General features: G+C 38.1%; 1 non-coding gene across 1 annotated transcript; it reads left to right on the forward strand.

Moving 5' to 3' along the window:
- Positions 1-4,117: 4,117 nt before the first annotated feature.
- LOC131066103 (U2 spliceosomal RNA) lies at positions 4,118-4,312 on the forward strand. The gene has a single exon (XR_009111614.1). It is a non-coding gene; the product is annotated as a U2 spliceosomal RNA (small nuclear RNA).
- Positions 4,313-11,497: the final 7,185 nt, after the last annotated feature.

Below are 11,497 nucleotides of genomic sequence, written 5' to 3' on the forward strand. Positions count from 1 at the left end.
GTTCTTCAAATTGTTCACAGCAATGTAGCAGGTCCATTTCCAACACCTTCATTTAGCAAGACCCGCTATGTCCTCACCTTCATTGATGACTACTCCCGCTTCACTTGGGTCTACTTTCTCATTCATAAGAGTGAAGTATTTGACAGATTTCAGGACTTCAAGACTCGTGTGGAGAATCAATCTGGGAAAGTGGTCAAGATTCTTCGTACAGATAATGGAAGGGAATATGTGAACAAGAGACTTGAGGATTTTTGTACATTTGAGGGGATTGATCTTTACCATTTTGTTGCATACACTCCACAATAGAACGAAGTTGAAGAACACAAGAATAGAACTCTCAAAGAAATGGCTAGTTGTATGATACATGCACGTTCTCTTGATCCTGCCTTTTGGGTAGAGGCTATCAGTTGTGCCACACACATCCAGAATTGGGTTCCTCACAAAGCTTTGCAAGGTATTACTCCTTTTGAGGCTTGGGCTAGTAGGAAACTGATTAAGAGACATTTTAGAGTCTTTGGGTGTCCAGCATGGGCTCACATACCTCCATAGAAACGCAAGGCATTGGAACCTCAGAGTCGGCCTTGCATATTTGTTGGATATCCTGAGGGTGTTAAGGCATATAGATTGATGGATCTTGAGACACATGAGTTGTTTATTGAAAGGAGTGTTCATTTTGAGGAAAGCTCTCCTAGCTTAGCCGCTCTACCTCCTCCACCTTCCTCCATTGTGGATAGTGATGCTAGTGATTCAGATGATGAGACTCCTTCAACTTTGACTCACAGGGTTACACCTCCACAGGGTCCACTTGCAGTTGAGGAGCCTCATTCTCCACCTCCATCTAGACCTCATTGGGCTCGACAGACATTTGAGTTCGTGGGTTCTCTTGTTGGGGATCCTTCAAATACATGGAGAACTCGATCACAACATCAGGATCTTCCACATGCATTTATCACTACTGCTTCCGATCCACAAACATTTCGGGAAGCATCAGGGGTTCCTGAGTGGGACTAAGCTATGGAGGAAGAGTATAGTTCCTTGAAGAGGAATAACACATGGGATTTAGTCCATCTCCCTAAGGGGAGAAAGATGGTTCGATGTAAGTGGATCTATTGGACCAAGTTTGCAGCGGATGGTAGTGTGGATAAGTATAAGGCTCGGCTTGTTGCGAAAGGTTTCTCTCAGGTTGCAGGTGTTGACTATACTGAGACCTTTGCGCCCGTAGCCAAGATGAACTCCATTCGCTTGACACTTTCTATTGTTGCAACTCATGGTTGGGTTGTACATTAGATGGATGTGAAGAGTGTTTTTCTTCATGGTGATCTTGATGAGGAGATTTATATGGAGCAGCCACAGGGTTTCATCCAGGATACTTCTTTGGTTTGTAGACTAAGAAAATCTCTCTATGGCCTTAAGAATGCCCCCAGGGCTTGGTACGCCAAGATGGATTCATTTCTTCTCTCAATAGGGTTCACGAGGTATCATTTCGATCCAAATGTCTACATTTTGTGACAGGATGACTCTCACTTGATACTTGTGCTCTATGTTGATGATTTGATCATTACAGGGAGCACCACATCCATCATTAGCAGGGTCAAATCTACTTTGCATGACATATTTGCTACGACTGACTTGGGTCTTTTGCACTACTTTCTCGGGATAGAGATTTCACAGTCACCTTTCGGGATTACACTATCGCAACCCAAGTATGCTCTTGATTTACTTGCACACTTTCATATGGCTGATTGTAAGCCTGCACCGACTCCCTTTCTTTCAGGAGTCAAGCTTGAGGCTCAGTGTTCTTCTCCACTAGTTGATGCCACATTGTATCGTTAGCTTGTGGGTAGTCTCATCTACTTGACTCATACATGCCCTGATATTTCATTTGCGGTTGGCATGGTTTCCTGCTTCATGCAAGAACCACATGAGCTTCATTGGAAAGCCACCAAACACATCGTTCATTACATCCAGGGTACACATCACTATGGGATTCACTATGCAGAAGGCACAGGACTTCGCTTGGTTGGTTACACAGACTCCGATTGGGTTGGCAATCTTGATGATCATAAGTCTACTTCAGGTTACAGTTTTCACCTTGGTTCATGCCCCATTTGTTGGTAGAGCAAGAAGCAAGATGCTATTGCTCTCTCTTTGACTGAGGTTGAGTATCGAGGAATTGTTAACGCAGTGACTGAGACCATTTGGCTTCAGCAGATTCTCACAGAGTTTGGGTTCACCACTGCATGGCCGACAGTTCTACATTGCGATAATCAGAGTGCTATTGCAATCTTGAAGAACCCAGTCCAACACTAGCAGACCAAACACATTGAGATTCATATGCACTATATCCGAGAGCTGATTCAGGAGCAAGTCATTGATTTGCAATATTGTCCTACAATGGAGCAGGTTGCAGACATATTCACCAAACCTTTCACTAAGAGTAAGTTCTAGTAGTTGCGAGCTCTCTTGGGGGTGCGGGATGTGTTATTAGGGGGGGGTTAGCTGACTTCTCCTTTCTATCTTATGGGGTGGGCTTTTTCCTCTTTGAGGTTTTGTCCTTCTTCTTTGAGAGTCTTTTGTACATTCATCTCTCTTTTGGGAGGGAGTTTTTTCCCACTGGGTTTTCTCCCTTTCTCCATTTGTGAGAGATTACATTGCATAGTTTTGCTTGCATTTGCATATTGTACATGGGTACCTATCATGGCCTAGTAGTTGGGACCCATCTTGCATTGTTGACTTGAGTCTTCATTCCCCTAAGTTGCACTTAGGGGGGGGGGGGGTGTTGGTGTAAATAAATATTTATCATGGATATTATTACAGTTTACTTAAGTTAACTTAGGATAATGCATCTCTTCATAGTTTGGATGTGAGACACTTAGGGAAGTGTGCACATAGGGATATAGCTTGTAGGAGAAATTCCTCTTTTTGTGGTCTTATTTTGTTGTTACACTCCACATTTGGTGGGTCATCCACCTCTTGTGGAATATTATATTATTTCTCCTACCTACCCTTACTATTTCTTACCTACCCTTGTTTCTCATTGAGCCACATGTTATGATTGTGTGCTCGTACATCCATATGGCCTTGCCTATATAAGAAAGCCTATATTCATTGCATTGGTTAATCCAGTTGATCATTTGCATATTGATGAGAATACAATTTGTTCTTGTTATACTTTTGTCTCTCTTTTATACTTTTCATTGTGCTCTTGATCTTGGCTAAATCTCACAGTTTTAAATTGGCTAATATCCTCAACTTCTAATATTTTGCTTCTTTATTCAGTAAAATATTCAACTCATGAAAGCTTTACTATTATCCTTAAGTATTAATATTTGTTTAATTTGTATATAAACCATTTGAAAATTCTTATATATTTGAAGAAGACTCTAATACATGGAGGAGATATGACTCATAAAAATAAATAAAGATAAATAACTGTTTAGCAATCTTATTTAAATCTTAATATAAATGTACAAAATAAATAGGGATATTCCTACAATGTCACCCAACAATATAAAATCACATACAATGAACAAATAAATGACATTCCACATACTACTAAAGATAATTATGACATAAAAAGAAACTAAAACATTTATGAAAAAAGAACCTAATTTGAATTTTATTGTTCTACTTTCAACACATCCAAAACCAAACAATTTTAAATTTTTATTCAAAAAAGTATTTTATGAGTAATAAAAACCTAAACATTAAACATTAAAATTAAGTAAATACTTTCACTATTTTAAATTTTAAATTTTTTAATTATTTAATATATTTTTAATCAAATTATTTAAATTATAGTACTTATCACATTTATATAATTATTATTTTCTCAAAATTAAATTCAGACATTATTATTTTTAGTCTACAATAATAGTAAATCACATATATACGAATCATATGTATTGGTTCCTCTTACAAAACTCCACCCAAATCTATTTCTATACTAAATAAAGAAGAAAAAACTCCCAAGCCAAAAAAACATAAAAAAATCTAATCTACTTCAATTCTTAAAAAAGGAAAAAAAACAAAACTTAAGAGCCACATCTATGAAAAATTGTCTTTGAAGAATGCAAAGATGGCTATAAATACCCAAGGAAGGAACAGTTTGAAGCATACCTTTTCTCGGCCTTTTGGCTAAGATCGATTGCAGTATCTGTTCTTATCAGTTTAATATCTGATACGTGGTTCAATGAACCACACGATATTGAATTAGTTTTTTGAGGGGGAAGTCTCATATATGATGGTAGCTTGCTATCAGATATGAGATTTCAGCGTCTCTTCTGTATTGCAGAAGCCTGGCGCACCCCACACCTTACAATGCAAATCCTAAATCAATTATTGTATGGGGGTTGTTTCGATTTTTGACGTCTGAAAAAATTCAGAGAGAATTTCGCTATAGAGCTAACCTAAATCATCTTATTGAAACGATCTTTTTGCCAAATTCGTTATTCTAGTTCAGGTGTGTGGATGATTTCAGAATACATTATTCCGTGATCTTTTTGATGTATTCTGATAATTCAACAGGCTTGTGGTATTTGATTTAGGATTTGCCTAGCGCACCCCACACCTTACAATGCAAATCCTAAATCAAATACTAATAACAGAGCATACACATGTAGTCTTTCAGCATTTCAGTTGGAAAACTTTCTGGGCTTATGATTTGACAATATTTTTGTGACATGAGATGTTGGGTAAGGTATTCTGCTGCCTAAGATCACACCTTCCACTTCTCCTAAGTTGCTTTTGGATGCTCAGTCACAGCTCTACTTTGCCCAACCTTAAAAGGTGTTTAACCCATATTTTCCCTTAGATATCTGGAGATATTTTCCAGAGTCAAATCCTGATACTGCTATCAAGGTTTAACCCATATCTGGAGACATTTTCCACATTAAGTCAAATCCTGATATTGCTATAAGGATTTAACCCATATTTCCTTTGTTATCCTCTGTTGCAATTTTAGGCTAGTTTTTGAGGATGCTAAGACCATTCTGAGTTTTCGGGATAGGCCAGTTTTCTGTTGTGTTTTCTGAAAGGTGGGTGTGGAGGTAAACACCTGGGTGCTCTGTCAACACTCAACAGACGCCTTGCGCTTTCTAATTGTTCACAGCTGCATGTGATAGCTAAACGTAGTGTGACTGTATATCTCAATGGGTGCTTCCCCTGTCAGCGTTGTATGAGCTCTAAATTGTCTTTGTACCCTCACTCTGCTGTATCCTTGTACACAAATTCATACAGTGAAAATCAATAACCCTAGAAAGACCTTTAAACATGATTAACGTTTTAAGTAATGTAAGTAGAGAAGAAGAAAATAAAATATACCAACGTATCAGGGATAACTCCCACGCAGTTTATGGATAATTTCATTACAAAAAGGATACAGAGGATAGTAAAATAGATGGAGAAGGCAACTTGTCAGCGATGATGTTATACGAGTGTGGAGTTTGAGGTGGCAACTTGTCAACGATGAAGAGGAGGCAGTTAGAGAGGTTATAAAAACATCTAATCACAAGTAGTTTTGAAACAAAGCATCAATTTCTTACAAGAGTGTGGTGCCTTTCATATAGAGGCATCAGCTATGATCCTGCTGTTAAGTTATGTACATAGGCTAGAGAACATAGAGCTGCCCTGCTGGCCCAAAATGGAGCATGGAGAGAAATTCAATATAAGATAGAGCACAAGGATGAAACAAAATGATAAGTGGATGAATAAGTGAGATGTTAGTAAGAAAGAGTGTCCAAATACTAATGGGGCAATCAAAAAGCACGTGCCAGAAAAAAGTCAAAGGTATGATTGTAAACAAGACAACTTGAAAAGAAATGAGAATACTATATCAAGCATTTTGATCGTTCAAATGGCCATGCACAAAAGAACTATATAGGAGTTAAAACAAATAAAAGTGAAAATGTTAATGGCTTAGTTAAGAATTGGTTTCCACTTAGGCGTGAAACCGAAAGGTGGACAAGACCTAAAGAAGAGTGTGTAGACAGGAAATGATGTTTTTGTAATTCGGAGCTAATGGAGATGGAATGACACTATATCTTGGCTTGTCCAGCTTAAATGGATATTCATGCCAAGTACATTGAGATTTTGAATGTTGGCTCCTTGAATAACTAGTTTAAAGAAAGGATAAAAATTACTACATATTATATGATCAAGATCCACAATAAAAGATCTAGGATCCAAAAGGAAAGGGAGATCAAGTAGGTGCTATGTGGGCAGCTTGCTTGTTTGGACTTCATACTTAGCACTGCAGTTGATTATCTAATGGTCCCATGGACTGTTTGGCCTTATGAGTGTTATTAGAAACTTTCATTTATTTGTACACAACCCAAAATAAAATCAATAGTTAATTGTTATAATCTCAATCTATAAAAGGGCATTAATTGTTATAATCTCTATCTATAAAAGGACATTAATGTTTTCATCTAAAAGTAAGTGGTAATAGTGGTGTATTGAAAATTGTTTGGGAGTTATAATCTCTATCTATAAAAAGGCATTAATATTTTCATCTCAATGTAAATGGTAATAGTGGTGTATTGGAAATTGTTTGGGAAAAAAAAAATGCATACTTATTTCGTTGAGAGGCGATCTACAATGGTATCCAACGCTTTTAAGAAAAAATTGACATTTGAATGCATATCTTTCCAAACCTCGCATGGTAGTTGGTAGTGGCGACAGGGCAAAGGCAACATCGTGATTATTGCAATTGTAATGCCTCCCTTAATGCACCCTCACACGCAATTGTAGCACCTCCCTTCCTTCACCCCCACAACCATAATCTACAATTTGTACGTGACATTTCATATAGCCCCTACTAAGTTTAGGTTTTAAATATCAACCTTCAAAAATATTATAAAGAAAAAAAAACTTCAAAACATTGAACATCCAATACTGCAGTGGTAACAACACCATGTATGAGAGAAGATAAATTTATGTTATGATTGACACATGGTTATTTCAATAACAGTCATGAGTACACACTGCAATAATTCAACAAGTTGGAGAAACCATAGAAGAGTGGAATAAAATCTGTCAAAAATCGTTACAGAAAAGTGGATGCCAAGGAAATTAATTATGGATCGTGGCATTACATCTTTAAAAGCAAATAGAATGGATGAAAGGGTCCAGCTTATAACATTTATGTAAAAAAAATCTTGCATTTCTCTAATTTTTTTCTCTTTGGCATCATTGAGAGCAAGCAGGGCACCACCATGCCATGTAATTGATTCTTGTCACAGTCTTTTCCCTCACAACAAATTTTGAAGTGTCCAAAAGAAGTTCAACATATTCATTTTGTGTATATCCCTATGACCATAATATGTTGTGTGAGAGTGAGAAAATTTATTTTAGGCACTTGATCAAATACAGTATGCGCACTTATTATCACTCTATCTTTGGCAATAGTTGTTGCTTTTTAATATGGTTTTGCATTTCACATGCATGTTTGTGCATTTCCCATTGTTGGAATACATAACTTCAATTTTGTAGGGAGCGAGGATGTTGGCAAATGTTGTGGAAATTGGCTTTGAACCTACCAAGTGTGTTTGCTTGGAAGGTTATGAAGTCTTTTGAATGATTTGATCTTGTAGAGAATATGTTCCTTTGGATATTTCTTTTAAAATTATGGCAGTAGCAAAGGGACTATTGAAGTCATAAAAATGATGGCAGATGAGGGAGAGAATGTTCACGAATCTTCTATTATTTTTTAAAACTTAAAATGTTATGTAAAAGTTTTTGGATCTGCACTTTTGTCTTTTCATTGTAGAGATACAATAGATGAATTTGGAGAGGAGTGTAGCAAACTTGTGAAGCACTTGTTGGGGATAATAATTTAGGATTTGGGAATTGCCCATTGATGGTATGGAAAAGGAATTTGTAGAGTACAATCTTTTCTGTAGAGTAATGATTCCATTAGGCATGTAGAAATTGTTTGAGTGTTGTTTCCTATGCTTTGCTTGTTTAATTTTAGCACTTTGTTATTGTTGGAAATTTTTGTACCAACCTTAGCAGGTTTTGACCGCATGGGATAAGGCCACGCGAGATAACAAAAGTCAAAGGCGGGTGGGCTTTTCCCTTATCCCACGGAGAAGAATGAGGGCACAAATGATGCCACAAGATAAGGAAGATAAAGGCCCATCACACAGTCACTTTATCCATTATAAGTCCCACATGCTTGAATTCTTCACTTAAGTGTCGACCCCATTATCCTAGTTGTGTGGGATAAGCAAATCATATGGATGTGTGAGTGGGTGTTATCTCGCGAGCATCATCATGTAGTTTCCTAATAGCGTGGGATAAGACTAAGGCCTATTTACAGAAGAAACGTTTCCCCGCATTACACAGAGAAGCATTGCTAAGGGCTCACGAGATAAGACACGCAAGGCAACACAGCAAAAGAAAGGCTTTTCCTTACCCCGTGCATTCCTGCGGGGATAAGGAAAAGGCTGGAGGATAAGAAGACAAGGAGGTAACAAGAAGAAGGTGCTTACCTTGCGTGGCAACGAAGACCCAAGGTTTTCAGCACATAATGGAACAAGAACGAATAAGAAGGAATGACACGAGATAAGGATGGTCGAATGATACCAACGAAAGATATCCTGCGGGGATAATGAAAGTGTCCCCACAACGTGCAGGATAAGGAAACAAGGGAAGCCAAGGAAGGTTTATCCCGCGAGGGCAAGCAAGGTGTAGTTGAGGGCCGCGGGGTAAGAAAACAAAGTAGAAGCCAAGGTTCTTATCTCGCGTGGTATGCAGGGTTGTTTAGCGGTCAAACATAGTGAATGAAGTGTGGACTCGGGGTGCCACATCGGACATCTGCGACCGTTGAATCTTCATAAAGGCCTGATCTGATGACCATGTTCTAATCACGGATTGGGCCTGCTAGATGCTTACATGGAGAGATCTCATGCGTCCATCTTCGCGTGAATCTCTTAGATTGACGGTGGATGTTTGAATTTGTGGTGGCCGTTGAGTTTTGAATGCTTTGAAGGAGGGTGGTTGTCGACCCGATGGTCGAGGACATTCTTTGCTCAATTGACACCCGATTTTTGACCCGATCTCACTCCAGCTGCTAGATTTCTCCACCATAACTCTAGATATGATGCCTGCAACCAATTTTAGATGCCACCCATGCCTCTTCAAGGTATTTCAGAGACTTTTGGGCTTTTCAAAGACCCCCAAATGCATTCAAATGCAAGGTTCTCCCTGATTTGCAAGGATTTTTCGCTCTTCCAGAGGTAGAGGACGCTCTCAAAGTTGTTTCAACACGTTATCAGATCATCCTCGATCTAATCTTCTTCTCCCCTCTTAGATTTTTCTAACCTAACCCAAGTGGGGTTAGGGTTTCTATCTTCAATTCAATCTCAGTTATGCCTCAACTATAAAAGGATTTTTTTGTAATTTTCTCAAGATCTTCTCCTTTTTTTTTTCACTTACAGTAATCTATGATTTTTGCAACTGCAAAATCACCTTGTCTTTGCATTAATAAAATTTGGTCACCTTATCTAGTTTCAGTTCATGCAAATTTGTGTACCTCTTTTACCTGTTTGTGTGATTGCATCTTTTCTTGCTTTCTCAGCATCTGTGATAGTGTTGACTCCTCTTAGAGTGGCATATGAGAACATTGTTCATTCTGTTGGCATAACTGATGGAGATGATGGTGTACCGGTAAAGGACTGTTGGTGATGATATATTGATGGACTGTTGGTGATGATATAACTATGATATGATGATCAATTATTTGTGTTGTCATTGATGGAAACCATATTTGTCCATGTTTGTTTATGCTTGGTATCTCATATAAGTCTATTGGTTAAGTGTAACCGGTAATGGATTGAGTTTGGAAGCAAAACTACCTAGTGACAGTGAACCGGTAATTAGGAACAGAGAAGGAGATGGTTGCGGTAGAGATCCGTGTTGATTCAGGTGTTGTGGTTTGGAATGTGTGCTTATGACATGATAATGAGTCTATGACTTGAACCGCATCATGTTTGGAGAACTGGAAGTCATGTTTGTTATTGACTGTTCTATAATTAACTAGGGTTTGAGAACCGGTAAGAAAATCTTTGACCGGTGATGATTTATGGTTTGGCGGTGATTCTTTTCATATTCATAAGTTGATGATGATGTGTCAGAATCCATGTGAAGAGATAAGATGTTGTTTTGGCATGTACAAGGATCAAATCTCTTGGGAAGTAGCGAAGTGCTTAGCAGAATGTGATAAGGGTTTGATAGCTTATCAGATCAATGTGCAATGATGAGTTATGATCATTCAATGACTATAATTGTCTTGTAATTTGTTGTAATGATTTGTATGATGATCTGTAATGATTTGTAATGATCTGATATGATATATGATGTAGATTCATTGTAGCTTAGGGTTTTGTAACCGACTTAATTATAAAATGTATTTAGGTCAAGTTTGAGAAGTTTGAGTGTGTCGGTGATGATAGAAGTGTGTGTGTGTGTGTGTGTCGAACCACATTGAGATGTCTACATGAGAAAAGCATATTGGAGTTGACAAGGATTTGTAATAGCAAGCTATGAAGTGTTGAGTCCAGGTCATTTGTTGTTTCCTAACAGCTGCATCAGAATTAAAATCCCTTAACCGAGTAGGTCCTAACAGGCCTGATCTTGTAAATCCCTTCATCGGGTGGCTCATTAATTTGGGTTTAAATCCTCCAGCGAGGTTACTCCTAACAGGGTAAAGCTCCTAACAGAGCTAAGTTGTAAAATCCGTTGATCGGGTGACTCCTAACAAGGTCTGCTCTTAATCAGACATTGTTGTAAAGGTCCTAACCGGGCTAGGCTCCTAACAGGGTGCATTTTGAAAGAGTGCATATTTTGTGGGTACCAATTCCCGCCGTGGTTTTTCCCATTTGGGTTTCCACATGAAAAATCCTTGTGTTCATGTTGTGGATGGATTATGCATTTGATGTCTTTACTATATTTGCTTAATGATGAACACTTAAGTTGCTACTGGTAATGTTTTAGTAAATCTACATTAAATGATTGTTTGATCAGCTACCCTTACTGGTTATGAACTGTTTTGTGAAGTATTGTGCAAATTGAGGAAAAGTTTCAGTTTATCCTTATTACTGATCCCCCCCCTCTCAGTAATAACTAGATCCTCACAATAACAATTGGTATCGGAGCATTAGGTCCTCTTTGTGCAAAAGCTTAACCGCTTGAGGAAAAGATCCGAGAAAGATGATGAAGAAGGAGGGTCCCAAATTCACTAAGGACAACTACCGGATATGGAGTGATAGAATGAAGATATATATCAAAGGTATGGGTGCTTAGTTTTGGCAGCATATTATTACTCAGTATGTACCTCCTACCTGTTCTCTGACTGCAGATCAATTGAAGGAGCAACAAGAAACATTCAAGCATTGGAAGCCATAGTAAGTACACTGACTGATACTGAATATATTGATGTCCATGGTTTAGAGACTGCTTTTGAAGTTTGGGAGAAGTTAGAATTAATCTATGGTGG

The sequence above is a fragment of the Cryptomeria japonica genome, chromosome 11, assembly GCF_030272615.1.
Source record: "Cryptomeria japonica chromosome 11, Sugi_1.0, whole genome shotgun sequence".
Taxonomy (NCBI): Eukaryota; Viridiplantae; Streptophyta; class Pinopsida; order Cupressales; family Cupressaceae; genus Cryptomeria; species Cryptomeria japonica.